The sequence below is a fragment of the Rhinoderma darwinii genome, assembly GCF_050947455.1.
Source record: "Rhinoderma darwinii isolate aRhiDar2 chromosome 5 unlocalized genomic scaffold, aRhiDar2.hap1 SUPER_5_unloc_37, whole genome shotgun sequence".
NCBI classification, from domain to species: domain Eukaryota; kingdom Metazoa; phylum Chordata; class Amphibia; order Anura; family Rhinodermatidae; genus Rhinoderma; species Rhinoderma darwinii.
In genome coordinates, this window is record NW_027461795.1 from 201,782 (window position 1) to 217,574 (window position 15,793).

General features: G+C 47.9%; 11 non-coding genes across 11 annotated transcripts; all 11 read left to right on the top strand.

The window, feature by feature from the left end:
* Positions 1-700: 700 nt before the first annotated feature.
* Positions 701-891, top strand: LOC142691426 (U2 spliceosomal RNA). Its single transcript, XR_012859980.1, has one exon. It is a non-coding gene; the product is annotated as a U2 spliceosomal RNA (small nuclear RNA).
* A 1,272-nt stretch (positions 892-2,163) lies between these two features.
* On the top strand, positions 2,164-2,354 carry LOC142691427 (U2 spliceosomal RNA). Its single transcript, XR_012859981.1, has one exon. It is a non-coding gene; the product is annotated as a U2 spliceosomal RNA (small nuclear RNA).
* A 1,296-nt stretch (positions 2,355-3,650) lies between these two features.
* LOC142691429 (U2 spliceosomal RNA) lies at positions 3,651-3,841 on the top strand. Its single transcript, XR_012859982.1, has one exon. It is a non-coding gene; the product is annotated as a U2 spliceosomal RNA (small nuclear RNA).
* A 1,300-nt stretch (positions 3,842-5,141) lies between these two features.
* LOC142691430 (U2 spliceosomal RNA) lies at positions 5,142-5,332 on the top strand. Its single transcript, XR_012859983.1, has one exon. It is a non-coding gene; the product is annotated as a U2 spliceosomal RNA (small nuclear RNA).
* Positions 5,333-6,624: 1,292 nt separating this feature from the next.
* LOC142691431 (U2 spliceosomal RNA) lies at positions 6,625-6,815 on the top strand. Its single transcript, XR_012859984.1, has one exon. It is a non-coding gene; the product is annotated as a U2 spliceosomal RNA (small nuclear RNA).
* A 1,280-nt stretch (positions 6,816-8,095) lies between these two features.
* On the top strand, positions 8,096-8,286 carry LOC142691433 (U2 spliceosomal RNA). The gene has a single exon (XR_012859986.1). It is a non-coding gene; the product is annotated as a U2 spliceosomal RNA (small nuclear RNA).
* Positions 8,287-9,570: 1,284 nt separating this feature from the next.
* LOC142691434 (U2 spliceosomal RNA) lies at positions 9,571-9,761 on the top strand. Its single transcript, XR_012859987.1, has one exon. It is a non-coding gene; the product is annotated as a U2 spliceosomal RNA (small nuclear RNA).
* A 1,268-nt stretch (positions 9,762-11,029) lies between these two features.
* Positions 11,030-11,220, top strand: LOC142691435 (U2 spliceosomal RNA). The gene has a single exon (XR_012859988.1). It is a non-coding gene; the product is annotated as a U2 spliceosomal RNA (small nuclear RNA).
* A 1,284-nt stretch (positions 11,221-12,504) lies between these two features.
* LOC142691436 (U2 spliceosomal RNA) lies at positions 12,505-12,695 on the top strand. The gene has a single exon (XR_012859989.1). It is a non-coding gene; the product is annotated as a U2 spliceosomal RNA (small nuclear RNA).
* A 1,272-nt stretch (positions 12,696-13,967) lies between these two features.
* LOC142691437 (U2 spliceosomal RNA) lies at positions 13,968-14,158 on the top strand. The gene has a single exon (XR_012859990.1). It is a non-coding gene; the product is annotated as a U2 spliceosomal RNA (small nuclear RNA).
* Positions 14,159-15,445: 1,287 nt separating this feature from the next.
* Positions 15,446-15,636, top strand: LOC142691438 (U2 spliceosomal RNA). Its single transcript, XR_012859991.1, has one exon. It is a non-coding gene; the product is annotated as a U2 spliceosomal RNA (small nuclear RNA).
* Positions 15,637-15,793: the final 157 nt, after the last annotated feature.

The following is a 15,793-nucleotide window of genomic DNA, read 5'->3' on the forward strand; positions in this document are numbered from 1 at the left end:
ACAAACTGTGCAAGGATGGAGGTTGTAGGAGCAAGGAGAAGTTGTCTGTAAAGTTGGTGGATGCCTATTTTCCATTTTGCAGTCCCTTGTCTCCCTCTTGTGGCCTCCTGGAGGCAACTAGCTGTGCAAAAAAAAGACAGCCTGGCGGCCGGCTGTTGCAGTGTTGCCCTCTCAGGCAACACTGAGTGACTGACTGAGCCTCACCGTCTTATATAAAGTTCAGACGGAACTTTGCACGTGTCATAGTGGAGCCCTCAGGATTCCAGAGCCAGCTTTCTGACATCATAATGGGGCCTCAGAGATAAAAGCCTGGGCCCAGGCAGTGTTGGTCAGTGCTGCTCAGCAGGCAGCACTGGACTGGACTGGATTACAGCTGATACAAGGTGTGAAGGAACAAGGGGTGGCTGTGGGCATGCACTTGCTGCCGCTGCCAGTGTTTATCTGCATGGCAGCAGGGCATTTGGGCGTTGCCAGGAAGGCGTTTTTATGTAGATTCCTCCTCTTTCAGCACTGCATTGTGGTGCAAGCAAAAGAAGCAAATCCTGTCTGGCTTCCTCTCCGGCCTTTATTCACCTCCCGTGTAGCTGTGAGTGTGTGAGCCTGCAGGGCCCCATGGAATTGCCTAGAAGTAGGCTGAATCGCTGCAAGGGCTGAACAGCAGTATCGGGCAGGCTCGGGCAACGCGCGGCCCGTTCGGGTTATCGCTTCTCGGCCTTTTGGCTAAGATCAAGTGTAGTATCTGTTCTTATCAGTTTAATATCTGATACGTCCCCTATCTGGGGACCATATATTAAATGGATTTTTAGAACAGGGAGATGGAAATAGAGCTTGCTCTGTCCACTCCACGCATTGACCTGGTATTGCAGTATTTCCAGGACCGGTGCACCCTTTCCTTATGTGTTGACTAAAAGCAGATTCCAAAAGTGTTTTTTGTCTTTGCTATTGTTTCTGTCTTTCTGAAGGGATCTCCCCTTTTAATCCCATTATTTCAACACCTGTTGGACAATGCATGAGTGATAATGAGCTCATTGATTAAATGCAATTAATGAATAGATTGCCACCTCTTGTTGTGTGTCGTCTGTGTTTCTGTGTTTCCGGCATTTCACATTGGAACACCTCATTCACCTTCCTTGTCTTCTCTCCGCCCTCCCTTTTAGGTAAGTTAAAGAGCTGCACCTGAGCCAGCCACTGATTGATTGATTGATTGATTGATTGATTGATTGATGCAGCACAACAGTCAAATAGTGGAGTGGAGTAGGGGAACAGCAAACAGCCAATAAAGCAGCCCACCCGCTCGCCTGCCCGCCACAATGGACCTACCTGTGTACACTAGATGGATGTGATGGAATGTACTGTCGTCCCTACATTTCAAGAAGAAGTAAGAATTGCAGTTGCAACAAAGCCTTGCTTGCCTACAAAGAGAGCAGCAATTTGGATTTGTTACTATGTTACCTAGAAGAATAACAAACTGTGCAAGGATGGAGGTTGTAGGAGCAAGGAGAAGTTGTCTGTAAAGTTGGTGGATGCCTATTTTCCATTTTGCAGTCCCTTGTCTCCCTCTTGTGGCCTCCTGGAGGCAACTAGCTGTGCAAAAAAAAGACAGCCTGGCGGCCGGCTGTTGCAGTGTTGCCCTCTCAGGCAACACTGAGTGACTGACTGAGCCTCACCGTCTTATATAAAGTTCAGACGGAACTTTGCACGTGTCATAGTGGAGCCCTCAGGATTCCAGAGCCAGCTTTCTGACATCATAATGGGGCCTCAGAGATAAAAGCCTGGGCCCAGGCAGTGTTGGTCAGTGCTGCTCAGCAGGCAGCACTGGACTGGACTGGATTACAGCTGATACAAGGTGTGAAGGAACAAGGGGTGGCTGTGGGCATGCACTTGCTGCCGCTGCCAGTGTTTATCTGCATGGCAGCAGGGCATTTGGGCGTTGCCAGGAAGGCGTTTTTATGTAGATTCCTCCTCTTTCAGCACTGCATTGTGGTGCAAGCAAAAGAAGCAAATCCTGTCTGGCTTCCTCTCCGGCCTTTATTCACCTCCCGTGTAGCTGTGAGTGTGTGAGCCTGCAGGGCCCCATGGAATTGCCTAGAAGTAGGCTGAATCGCTGCAAGGGCTGAACAGCAGTATCGGGCAGGCTCGGGCAACGCGCGGCCCGTTCGGGTTATCGCTTCTCGGCCTTTTGGCTAAGATCAAGTGTAGTATCTGTTCTTATCAGTTTAATATCTGATACGTCCCCTATCTGGGGACCATATATTAAATGGATTTTTAGAACAGGGAGATGGAAATAGAGCTTGCTCTGTCCACTCCACGCATTGACCTGGTATTGCAGTATTTCCAGGACCGGTGCACCCTTTCCTTATGTGTTGACTAAAAGCAGATTCCAAAAGTGTTTTTTGTCTTTGCTATTGTTTCTGTCTTTCTGAAGGGATCTCCCCTTTTAATCCCATTATTTCAACACCTGTTGGACAATGCATGAGTGATAATGAGCTCATTGATTAAATGCAATTAATGAATAGATTGCCACCTCTTGTTGTGTGTCGTCTGTGTTTCTGTGTTTCCGGCATTTCACATTGGAACACCTCATTCACCTTCCTTGTCTTCTCTCTGCCCTCCCTTTTAGGTAAGTTAAAGAGCTGCACCTGAGCCAGCCACTGATTGATTGATTGATTGATTGATTGATTGATTGATTGATTGATTGATTGATTGATTGATGCAGCACAACAGTCAAATAGTGGAGTGGAGTAGGGGAACAGCAAACAGCCAATAAAGCAGCCCGCCCGCTCGCCTGCCCGCCACAATGGACCTACCTGTGTACACTAGATGGATGTGATGGAATGTACTGTCGTCCCTACATTTCAAGAAGAAGTAAGAATTGCAGTTGCAACAAAGCCTTGCTTGCCTACAAAGAGAGCAGCAATTTGGATTTGTTACTATGTTACCTAGAAGAATAACAAACTGTGCAAGGATGGAGGTTGTAGGAGCAAGGAGAAGTTGTCTGTAAAGTTGGTGGATGCCTATTTTCCATTTTGCAGTCCCTTGTCTCCCTCTTGTGGCCTCCTGGAGGCAACTAGCTGTGCAAAAAAAAGACAGCCTGGCGGCCGGCTGTTGCAGTGTTGCCCTCTCAGGCAACACTGAGTGACTGACTGAGCCTCACCGTCTTATATAAAGTTCAGACGGAACTTTGCACGTGTCATAGTGGAGCCCTCAGGATTCCAGAGCCAGCTTTCTGACATCATAATGGGGCCTCAGAGATAAAAGCCTGGGCCCAGGCAGTGTTGGTCAGTGCTGCTCAGCAGGCAGCACTGGACTGGACTGGATTACAGCTGATACAAGGTGTGAAGGAACAAGGGGTGGCTGTGGGCATGCACTTGCTGCCGCTGCCAGTGTTTATCTGCATGGCAGCAGGGCATTTGGGCGTTGCCAGGAAGGCGTTTTTATGTAGATTCCTCCTCTTTCAGCACTGCATTGTGGTGCAAGCAAAAGAAGCAAATCCTGTCTGGCTTCCTCTCCGGCCTTTATTCACCTCCCGTGTAGCTGTGAGTGTGTGAGCCTGCAGGGCCCCATGGAATTGCCTAGAAGTAGGCTGAATCGCTGCAAGGGCTGAACAGCAGTATCGGGCAGGCTCGGGCAACGCGCGGCCCGTTCGGGTTATCGCTTCTCGGCCTTTTGGCTAAGATCAAGTGTAGTATCTGTTCTTATCAGTTTAATATCTGATACGTCCCCTATCTGGGGACCATATATTAAATGGATTTTTAGAACAGGGAGATGGAAATAGAGCTTGCTCTGTCCACTCCACGCATTGACCTGGTATTGCAGTATTTCCAGGACCGGTGCACCCTTTCCTTATGTGTTGACTAAAAGCAGATTCCAAAAGTGTTTTTTGTCTTTGCTATTGTTTCTGTCTTTCTGAAGGGATCTCCCCTTTTAATCCCATTATTTCAACACCTGTTGGACAATGCATGAGTGATAATGAGCTCATTGATTAAATGCAATTAATGAATAGATTGCCACCTCTTGTTGTGTGTCGTCTGTGTTTCTGTGTTTCCGGCATTTCACATTGGAACACCTCATTCACCTTCCTTGTCTTCTCTCTGCCCTCCCTTTTAGGTAAGTTAAAGAGCTGCACCTGAGCCAGCCACTGATTGATTGATTGATTGATTGATTGATTGATTGATTGATTGATTGATTGATTGATTGATTGATGCAGCACAACAGTCAAATAGTGGAGTGGAGTAGGGGAACAGCAAACAGCCAATAAAGCAGCCCGCCCGCTCGCCTGCCCGCCACAATGGACCTACCTGTGTACACTAGATGGATGTGATGGAATGTACTGTCGTCCCTACATTTCAAGAAGAAGTAAGAATTGCAGTTGCAACAAAGCCTTGCTTGCCTACAAAGAGAGCAGCAATTTGGATTTGTTACTATGTTACCTAGAAGAATAACAAACTGTGCAAGGATGGAGGTTGTAGGAGCAAGGAGAAGTTGTCTGTAAAGTTGGTGGATGCCTATTTTCCATTTTGCAGTCCCTTGTCTCCCTCTTGTGGCCTCCTGGAGGCAACTAGCTGTGCAAAAAAAAGACAGCCTGGCGGCCGGCTGTTGCAGTGTTGCCCTCTCAGGCAACACTGAGTGACTGACTGAGCCTCACCGTCTTATATAAAGTTCAGACGGAACTTTGCACGTGTCATAGTGGAGCCCTCAGGATTCCAGAGCCAGCTTTCTGACATCATAATGGGGCCTCAGAGATAAAAGCCTGGGCCCAGGCAGTGTTGGTCAGTGCTGCTCAGCAGGCAGCACTGGACTGGACTGGATTACAGCTGATACAAGGTGTGAAGGAACAAGGGGTGGCTGTGGGCATGCACTTGCTGCCGCTGCCAGTGTTTATCTGCATGGCAGCAGGGCATTTGGGCGTTGCCAGGAAGGCGTTTTTATGTAGATTCCTCCTCTTTCAGCACTGCATTGTGGTGCAAGCAAAAGAAGCAAATCCTGTCTGGCTTCCTCTCCGGCCTTTATTCACCTCCCGTGTAGCTGTGAGTGTGTGAGCCTGCAGGGCCCCATGGAATTGCCTAGAAGTAGGCTGAATCGCTGCAAGGGCTGAACAGCAGTATCGGGCAGGCTCGGGCAACGCGCGGCCCGTTCGGGTTATCGCTTCTCGGCCTTTTGGCTAAGATCAAGTGTAGTATCTGTTCTTATCAGTTTAATATCTGATACGTCCCCTATCTGGGGACCATATATTAAATGGATTTTTAGAACAGGGAGATGGAAATAGAGCTTGCTCTGTCCACTCCACGCATTGACCTGGTATTGCAGTATTTCCAGGACCGGTGCACCCTTTCCTTATGTGTTGACTAAAAGCAGATTCCAAAAGTGTTTTTTGTCTTTGCTATTGTTTCTGTCTTTCTGAAGGGATCTCCCCTTTTAATCCCATTATTTCAACACCTGTTGGACAATGCATGAGTGATAATGAGCTCATTGATTAAATGCAATTAATGAATAGATTGCCACCTCTTGTTGTGTGTCGTCTGTGTTTCTGTGTTTCCGGCATTTCACATTGGAACACCTCATTCACCTTCCTTGTCTTCTCTCCGCCCTCCCTTTTAGGTAAGTTAAAGAGCTGCACCTGAGCCAGCCACTGATTGATTGATTGATTGATTGATTGATTGATTGATTGATTGATTGATTGATTGATGCAGCACAACAGTCAAATAGTGGAGTGGAGTAGGGGAACAGCAAACAGCCAATAAAGCAGCCCGCCCGCTCGCCTGCCCGCCACAATGGACCTACCTGTGTACACTAGATGGATGTGATGGAATGTACTGTCGTCCCTACATTTCAAGAAGAAGTAAGAATTGCAGTTGCAACAAAGCCTTGCTTGCCTACAAAGAGAGCAGCAATTTGGATTTGTTACTATGTTACCTAGAAGAATAACAAACTGTGCAAGGATGGAGGTTGTAGGAGCAAGGAGAAGTTGTCTGTAAATTTGGTGGATGCCTATTTTCCATTTTGCAGTCCCTTGTCTCCCTCTTGTGGCCTCCTGGAGGCAACTAGCTGTGCAAAAAAAAGACAGCCTGGCGGCCGGCTGTTGCAGTGTTGCCCTCTCAGGCAACACTGAGTGACTGACTGAGCCTCACCGTCTTATATAAAGTTCAGACGGAACTTTGCACGTGTCATAGTGGAGCCCTCAGGATTCCAGAGCCAGCTTTCTGACATCATAATGGGGCCTCAGAGATAAAAGCCTGGGCCCAGGCAGTGTTGGTCAGTGCTGCTCAGCAGGCAGCACTGGACTGGACTGGATTACAGCTGATACAAGGTGTGAAGGAACAAGGGGTGGCTGTGGGCATGCACTTGCTGCCGCTGCCAGTGTTTATCTGCATGGCAGCAGGGCATTTGGGCGTTGCCAGGAAGGCGTTTTTATGTAGATTCCTCCTCTTTCAGCACTGCATTGTGGTGCAAGCAAAAGAAGCAAATCCTGTCTGGCTTCCTCTCCGGCCTTTATTCACCTCCCGTGTAGCTGTGAGTGTGTGAGCCTGCAGGGCCCCATGGAATTGCCTAGAAGTAGGCTGAATCGCTGCAAGGGCTGAACAGCAGTATCGGGCAGGCTCGGGCAACGCGCGGCCCGTTCGGGTTATCGCTTCTCGGCCTTTTGGCTAAGATCAAGTGTAGTATCTGTTCTTATCAGTTTAATATCTGATACGTCCCCTATCTGGGGACCATATATTAAATGGATTTTTAGAACAGGGAGATGGAAATAGAGCTTGCTCTGTCCACTCCACGCATTGACCTGGTATTGCAGTATTTCCAGGACCGGTGCACCCTTTCCTTATGTGTTGACTAAAAGCAGATTCCAAAAGTGTTTTTTGTCTTTGCTATTGTTTCTGTCTTTCTGAAGGGATCTCCCCTTTTAATCCCATTATTTCAACACCTGTTGGACAATGCATGAGTGATAATGAGCTCATTGATTAAATGCAATTAATGAATAGATTGCCACCTCTTGTTGTGTGTCGTCTGTGTTTCTGTGTTTCCGGCATTTCACATTGGAACACCTCATTCACCTTCCTTGTCTTCTCTCCGCCCTCCCTTTTAGGTAAGTTAAAGAGCTGCACCTGAGCCAGCCACTGATTGATTGATTGATTGATTGATTGATTGATTGATTGATTGATGCAGCACAACAGTCAAATAGTGGAGTGGAGTAGGGGAACAGCAAACAGCCAATAAAGCAGCCCGCCCGCTCGCCTGCCCGCCACAATGGACCTACCTGTGTACACTAGATGGATGTGATGGAATGTACTGTCGTCCCTACATTTCAAGAAGAAGTAAGAATTGCAGTTGCAACAAAGCCTTGCTTGCCTACAAAGAGAGCAGCAATTTGGATTTGTTACTATGTTACCTAGAAGAATAACAAACTGTGCAAGGATGGAGGTTGTAGGAGCAAGGAGAAGTTGTCTGTAAAGTTGGTGGATGCCTATTTTCCATTTTGCAGTCCCTTGTCTCCCTCTTGTGGCCTCCTGGAGGCAACTAGCTGTGCAAAAAAAAGACAGCCTGGCGGCCGGCTGTTGCAGTGTTGCCCTCTCAGGCAACACTGAGTGACTGACTGAGCCTCACCGTCTTATATAAAGTTCAGACGGAACTTTGCACGTGTCATAGTGGAGCCCTCAGGATTCCAGAGCCAGCTTTCTGACATCATAATGGGGCCTCAGAGATAAAAGCCTGGGCCCAGGCAGTGTTGGTCAGTGCTGCTCAGCAGGCAGCACTGGACTGGACTGGATTACAGCTGATACAAGGTGTGAAGGAACAAGGGGTGGCTGTGGGCATGCACTTGCTGCCGCTGCCAGTGTTTATCTGCATGGCAGCAGGGCATTTGGGCGTTGCCAGGAAGGCGTTTTTATGTAGATTCCTCCTCTTTCAGCACTGCATTGTGGTGCAAGCAAAAGAAGCAAATCCTGTCTGGCTTCCTCTCCGGCCTTTATTCACCTCCCGTGTAGCTGTGAGTGTGTGAGCCTGCAGGGCCCCATGGAATTGCCTAGAAGTAGGCTGAATCGCTGCAAGGGCTGAACAGCAGTATCGGGCAGGCTCGGGCAACGCGCGGCCCGTTCGGGTTATCGCTTCTCGGCCTTTTGGCTAAGATCAAGTGTAGTATCTGTTCTTATCAGTTTAATATCTGATACGTCCCCTATCTGGGGACCATATATTAAATGGATTTTTAGAACAGGGAGATGGAAATAGAGCTTGCTCTGTCCACTCCACGCATTGACCTGGTATTGCAGTATTTCCAGGACCGGTGCACCCTTTCCTTATGTGTTGACTAAAAGCAGATTCCAAAAGTGTTTTTTGTCTTTGCTATTGTTTCTGTCTTTCTGAAGGGATCTCCCCTTTTAATCCCATTATTTCAACACCTGTTGGACAATGCATGAGTGATAATGAGCTCATTGATTAAATGCAATTAATGAATAGATTGCCACCTCTTGTTGTGTGTCGTCTGTGTTTCTGTGTTTCCGGCATTTCACATTGGAACACCTCATTCACCTTCCTTGTCTTCTCTCCGCCCTCCCTTTTAGGTAAGTTAAAGAGCTGCACCTGAGCCAGCCACTGATTGATTGATTGATTGATTGATTGATTGATTGATTGATTGATTGATGCAGCACAACAGTCAAATAGTGGAGTGGAGTAGGGGAACAGCAAACAGCCAATAAAGCAGCCCGCCCGCTCGCCTGCCCGCCACAATGGACCTACCTGTGTACACTAGATGGATGTGATGGAATGTACTGTCGTCCCTACATTTCAAGAAGAAGTAAGAATTGCAGTTGCAACAAAGCCTTGCTTGCCTACAAAGAGAGCAGCAATTTGGATTTGTTACTATGTTACCTAGAAGAATAACAAACTGTGCAAGGATGGAGGTTGTAGGAGCAAGGAGAAGTTGTCTGTAAAGTTGGTGGATGCCTATTTTCCATTTTGCAGTCCCTTGTCTCCCTCTTGTGGCCTCCTGGAGGCAACTAGCTGTGCAAAAAAAAGACAGCCTGGCGGCCGGCTGTTGCAGTGTTGCCCTCTCAGGCAACACTGAGTGACTGACTGAGCCTCACCGTCTTATATAAAGTTCAGACGGAACTTTGCACGTGTCATAGTGGAGCCCTCAGGATTCCAGAGCCAGCTTTCTGACATCATAATGGGGCCTCAGAGATAAAAGCCTGGGCCCAGGCAGTGTTGGTCAGTGCTGCTCAGCAGGCAGCACTGGACTGGACTGGATTACAGCTGATACAAGGTGTGAAGGAACAAGGGGTGGCTGTGGGCATGCACTTGCTGCCGCTGCCAGTGTTTATCTGCATGGCAGCAGGGCATTTGGGCGTTGCCAGGAAGGCGTTTTTATGTAGATTCCTCCTCTTTCAGCACTGCATTGTGGTGCAAGCAAAAGAAGCAAATCCTGTCTGGCTTCCTCTCCGGCCTTTATTCACCTCCCGTGTAGCTGTGAGTGTGTGAGCCTGCAGGGCCCCATGGAATTGCCTAGAAGTAGGCTGAATCGCTGCAAGGGCTGAACAGCAGTATCGGGCAGGCTCGGGCAACGCGCGGCCCGTTCGGGTTATCGCTTCTCGGCCTTTTGGCTAAGATCAAGTGTAGTATCTGTTCTTATCAGTTTAATATCTGATACGTCCCCTATCTGGGGACCATATATTAAATGGATTTTTAGAACAGGGAGATGGAAATAGAGCTTGCTCTGTCCACTCCACGCATTGACCTGGTATTGCAGTATTTCCAGGACCGGTGCACCCTTTCCTTATGTGTTGACTAAAAGCAGATTCCAAAAGTGTTTTTTGTCTTTGCTATTGTTTCTGTCTTTCTGAAGGGATCTCCCCTTTTAATCCCATTATTTCAACACCTGTTGGACAATGCATGAGTGATAATGAGCTCATTGATTAAATGCAATTAATGAATAGATTGCCACCTCTTGTTGTGTGTCGTCTGTGTTTCTGTGTTTCCGGCATTTCACATTGGAACACCTCATTCACCTTCCTTGTCTTCTCTCCGCCCTCCCTTTTAGGTAAGTTAAAGAGCTGCACCTGAGCCAGCCACTGATTGATTGATTGATTGATTGATTGATTGATGCAGCACAACAGTCAAATAGTGGAGTGGAGTAGGGGAACAGCAAACAGCCAATAAAGCAGCCCGCCCGCTCGCCTGCCCGCCACAATGGACCTACCTGTGTACACTAGATGGATGTGATGGAATGTACTGTCGTCCCTACATTTCAAGAAGAAGTAAGAATTGCAGTTGCAACAAAGCCTTGCTTGCCTACAAAGAGAGCAGCAATTTGGATTTGTTACTATGTTACCTAGAAGAATAACAAACTGTGCAAGGATGGAGGTTGTAGGAGCAAGGAGAAGTTGTCTGTAAAGTTGGTGGATGCCTATTTTCCATTTTGCAGTCCCTTGTCTCCCTCTTGTGGCCTCCTGGAGGCAACTAGCTGTGCAAAAAAAAGACAGCCTGGCGGCCGGCTGTTGCAGTGTTGCCCTCTCAGGCAACACTGAGTGACTGACTGAGCCTCACCGTCTTATATAAAGTTCAGACGGAACTTTGCACGTGTCATAGTGGAGCCCTCAGGATTCCAGAGCCAGCTTTCTGACATCATAATGGGGCCTCAGAGATAAAAGCCTGGGCCCAGGCAGTGTTGGTCAGTACTGCTCAGCAGGCAGCACTGGACTGGACTGGATTACAGCTGATACAAGGTGTGAAGGAACAAGGGGTGGCTGTGGGCATGCACTTGCTGCCGCTGCCAGTGTTTATCTGCATGGCAGCAGGGCATTTGGGCGTTGCCAGGAAGGCGTTTTTATGTAGATTCCTCCTCTTTCAGCACTGCATTGTGGTGCAAGCAAAAGAAGCAAATCCTGTCTGGCTTCCTCTCCGGCCTTTATTCACCTCCCGTGTAGCTGTGAGTGTGTGAGCCTGCAGGGCCCCATGGAATTGCCTAGAAGTAGGCTGAATCGCTGCAAGGGCTGAACAGCAGTATCGGGCAGGCTCGGGCAACGCGCGGCCCGTTCGGGTTATCGCTTCTCGGCCTTTTGGCTAAGATCAAGTGTAGTATCTGTTCTTATCAGTTTAATATCTGATACGTCCCCTATCTGGGGACCATATATTAAATGGATTTTTAGAACAGGGAGATGGAAATAGAGCTTGCTCTGTCCACTCCACGCATTGACCTGGTATTGCAGTATTTCCAGGACCGGTGCACCCTTTCCTTATGTGTTGACTAAAAGCAGATTCCAAAAGTGTTTTTTGTCTTTGCTATTGTTTCTGTCTTTCTGAAGGGATCTCCCCTTTTAATCCCATTATTTCAACACCTGTTGGACAATGCATGAGTGATAATGAGCTCATTGATTAAATGCAATTAATGAATAGATTGCCACCTCTTGTTGTGTGTCGTCTGTGTTTCTGTGTTTCCGGCATTTCACATTGGAACACCTCATTCACCTTCCTTGTCTTCTCTCCGCCCTCCCTTTTAGGTAAGTTAAAGAGCTGCACCTGAGCCAGCCACTGATTGATTGATTGATTGATTGATTGATTGATTGATTGATTGATTGATGCAGCACAACAGTCAAATAGTGGAGTGGAGTAGGGGAACAGCAAACAGCCAATAAAGCAGCCCGCCCGCTCGCCTGCCCGCCACAATGGACCTACCTGTGTACACTAGATGGATGTGATGGAATGTACTGTCGTCCCTACATTTCAAGAAGAAGTAAGAATTGCAGTTGCAACAAAGCCTTGCTTGCCTACAAAGAGAGCAGCAATTTGGATTTGTTACTATGTTACCTAGAAGAATAACAAACTGTGCAAGGATGGAGGTTGTAGGAGCAAGGAGAAGTTGTCTGTAAAGTTGGTGGATGCCTATTTTCCATTTTGCAGTCCCTTGTCTCCCTCTTGTGGCCTCCTGGAGGCAACTAGCTGTGCAAAAAAAAGACAGCCTGGCGGCCGGCTGTTGCAGTGTTGCCCTCTCAGGCAACACTGAGTGACTGACTGAGCCTCACCGTCTTATATAAAGTTCAGACGGAACTTTGCACGTGTCATAGTGGAGCCCTCAGGATTCCAGAGCCAGCTTTCTGACATCATAATGGGGCCTCAGAGATAAAAGCCTGGGCCCAGGCAGTGTTGGTCAGTGCTGCTCAGCAGGCAGCACTGGACTGGACTGGATTACAGCTGATACAAGGTGTGAAGGAACAAGGGGTGGCTGTGGGCATGCACTTGCTGCCGCTGCCAGTGTTTATCTGCATGGCAGCAGGGCATTTGGGCGTTGCCAGGAAGGCGTTTTTATGTAGATTCCTCCTCTTTCAGCACTGCATTGTGGTGCAAGCAAAAGAAGCAAATCCTGTCTGGCTTCCTCTCCGGCCTTTATTCACCTCCCGTGTAGCTGTGAGTGTGTGAGCCTGCAGGGCCCCATGGAATTGCCTAGAAGTAGGCTGAATCGCTGCAAGGGCTGAACAGCAGTATCGGGCAGGCTCGGGCAACGCGCGGCCCGTTCGGGTTATCGCTTCTCGGCCTTTTGGCTAAGATCAAGTGTAGTATCTGTTCTTATCAGTTTAATATCTGATACGTCCCCTATCTGGGGACCATATATTAAATGGATTTTTAGAACAGGGAGATGGAAATAGAGCTTGCTCTGTCCACTCCACGCATTGACCTGGTATTGCAGTATTTCCAGGACCGGTGCACCCTTTCCTTATGTGTTGACTAAAAGCAGATTCCAAAAGTGTTTTTTGTCTTTGCTATTGTTTCTGTCTTTCTGAAGGGATCTCCCCTTTTAATCCCATTATTTCAACACCTGTTGGACAATGCATGAGTGATAATGAGCTCATTGATTAAATGCAATTAATGAATAGATTGCCACCTCTTGTTGTGTGTCGTCTGTGTTTCTGTGTTTCCGGCATTTCACATTGGAACACCTCATTCACCTTCCTTGTCTTCTCTCCGCCCTCCCTTTTAGGTAAGTTAAAGAGCTGCACCTGAGCCAGCCACTGATTGATTGATTGATTGATTGATTGATTGATTGATGCAGCACAACAGTCAAATAGTGGAGTGGAGTAGGGGAACAGCAAACAGCCAATAAAGCAGCCCGCCCGCTCGCCTGCCCGCCACAATGGACCTACCTGTGTACACTAGATGGATGTGATGGAATGTACTGTCGTCCCTACATTTCAAGAAGAAGTAAGAATTGCAGTTGCAACAAAGCCTTGCTTGCCTACAAAGAGAGCAGCAATTTGGATTTGTTACTATGTTACCTAGAAGAATAACAAACTGTGCAAGGATGGAGGTTGTAGGAGCAAGGAGAAGTTGTCTGTAAAGTTGGTGGATGCCTATTTTCCATTTTGCAGTCCCTTGTCTCCCTCTTGTGGCCTCCTGGAGGCAACTAGCTGTGCAAAAAAAAGACAGCCTGGCGGCCGGCTGTTGCAGTGTTGCCCTCTCAGGCAACACTGAGTGACTGACTGAGCCTCACCGTCTTATATAAAGTTCAGACGGAACTTTGCACGTGTCATAGTGGAGCCCTCAGGATTCCAGAGCCAGCTTTCTGACATCATAATGGGGCCTCAGAGATAAAAGCCTGGGCCCAGGCAGTGTTGGTCAGTGCTGCTCAGCAGGCAGCACTGGACTGGACTGGATTACAGCTGATACAAGGTGTGAAGGAACAAGGGGTGGCTGTGGGCATGCACTTGCTGCCGCTGCCAGTGTTTATCTGCATGGCAGCAGGGCATTTGGGCGTTGCCAGGAAGGCGTTTTTATGTAGATTCCTCCTCTTTCAGCACTGCATTGTGGTGCAAGCAAAAGAAGCAAATCCTGTCTGGCTTCCTCTCCGGCCTTTATTCACCTCCCGTGTAGCTGTGAGTGTGTGAGCCTGCAGGGCCCCATGGAATTGCCTAGAAGTAGGCTGAATCGCTGCAAGGGCTGAACAGCAGTATCGGGCAGGCTCGGGCAACGCGCGGCCCGTTCGGGTTATCGCTTCTCGGCCTTTTGGCTAAGATCAAGTGTAGTATCTGTTCTTATCAGTTTAATATCTGATACGTCCCCTATCTGGGGACCATATATTAAATGGATTTTTAGAACAGGGAGATGGAAATAGAGCTTGCTCTGTCCACTCCACGCATTGACCTGGTATTGCAGTATTTCCAGGACCGGTGCACCCTTTCCTTATGTGTTGACTAAAAGCAGATTCCAAAAGTGTTTTTTGTCTTTGCTATTGTTTCTGTCTTTCTGAAGGGATCTCCCCTTTTAATCCCATTATTTCAACACCTGTTGGACAATGCATGAGTGATAATGAGCTCATTGATTAAATGCAATTAATGAATAGATTGCCACCTCTTGTTGTGTGTCGTCTGTGTTTCTGTGTTTCCGGCATTTCACATTGGAACACCTCATTCACCTTCCTTGTCTTCTCTCCGCCCTCCCTTTTAGGTAAGTTAAAGAGCTGCACCTGAGCCAGCCACTGATTGATTGATTGATTGATTGATTGATTGATTGATTGATTGATTGATTGATGCAGCACAACAGTCAAATAGTGGAGTGGAGTAGGGGAACAGCAAACAGCCAATAAAGCAGCCCGCCCGCTCGCCTGCCCGCCACAATGGACCTACCTGTGTACACTAGATGGATGTGATGGAATGTACTGTCGTCCCTACATTTCAAGAAGAAGTAAGAATTGCAGTTGCAACAAAGCCTTGCTTGCCTACAAAGAGAGCAGCAATTTGGATTTGTTACTATGTTACCTAGAAGAATAACAAACTGTGCAAGGATGGAGGTTGTAGGAGCAAGGAGAAGTTGTCTGTAAAGTTGGTGGATGCCTATTTTCCATTTTGCAGTCCCTTGTCTCCCTCTTGTGGCCTCCTGGAGGCAACTAGCTGTGCAAAAAAAGACAGCCTGGCGGCCGGCTGTTGCAGTGTTGCCCTCTCAGGCAACACTGAGTGACTGACTGAGCCTCACCGTCTTATATAAAGTTCAGACGGAACTTTGCACGTGTCATAGTGGAGCCCTCAGGATTCCAGAGCCAGCTTTCTGACATCATAATGGGGCCTCAGAGATAAAAGCCTGGGCCCAGGCAGTGTTGGTCAGTGCTGCTCAGCAGGCAGCACTGGACTGGACTGGATTACAGCTGATACAAGGTGTGAAGGAACAAGGGGTGGCTGTGGGCATGCACTTGCTGCCGCTGCCAGTGTTTATCTGCATGGCAGCAGGGCATTTGGGCGTTGCCAGGAAGGCGTTTTTATGTAGATTCCTCCTCTTTCAGCACTGCATTGTGGTGCAAGCAAAAGAAGCAAATCCTGTCTGGCTTCCTCTCCGGCCTTTATTCACCTCCCGTGTAGCTGTGAGTGTGTGAGCCTGCAGGGCCCCATGGAATTGCCTAGAAGTAGGCTGAATCGCTGCAAGGGCTGAACAGCAGTATCGGGCAGGCTCGGGCAACGCGCGGCCCGTTCGGGTTATCGCTTCTCGGCCTTTTGGCTAAGATCAAGTGTAGTATCTGTTCTTATCAGTTTAATATCTGATACGTCCCCTATCTGGGGACCATATATTAAATGGATTTTTAGAACAGGGAGATGGAAATAGAGCTTGCTCTGTCCACTCCACGCATTGACCTGGTATTGCAGTATTTCCAGGACCGGTGCACCCTTTCCTTATGTGTTGACTAAAAGCAGATTCCAAAAGTGTTTTTTGTCTTTGCTATTGTTTCTGTCTTTCTGAAGGGATCTCCCCTTTTAATCCCATTATTTCAACACCTGTTGGACAATGCATGAGTGATAATGAGCTCATTGATTAAATGCAATTAATG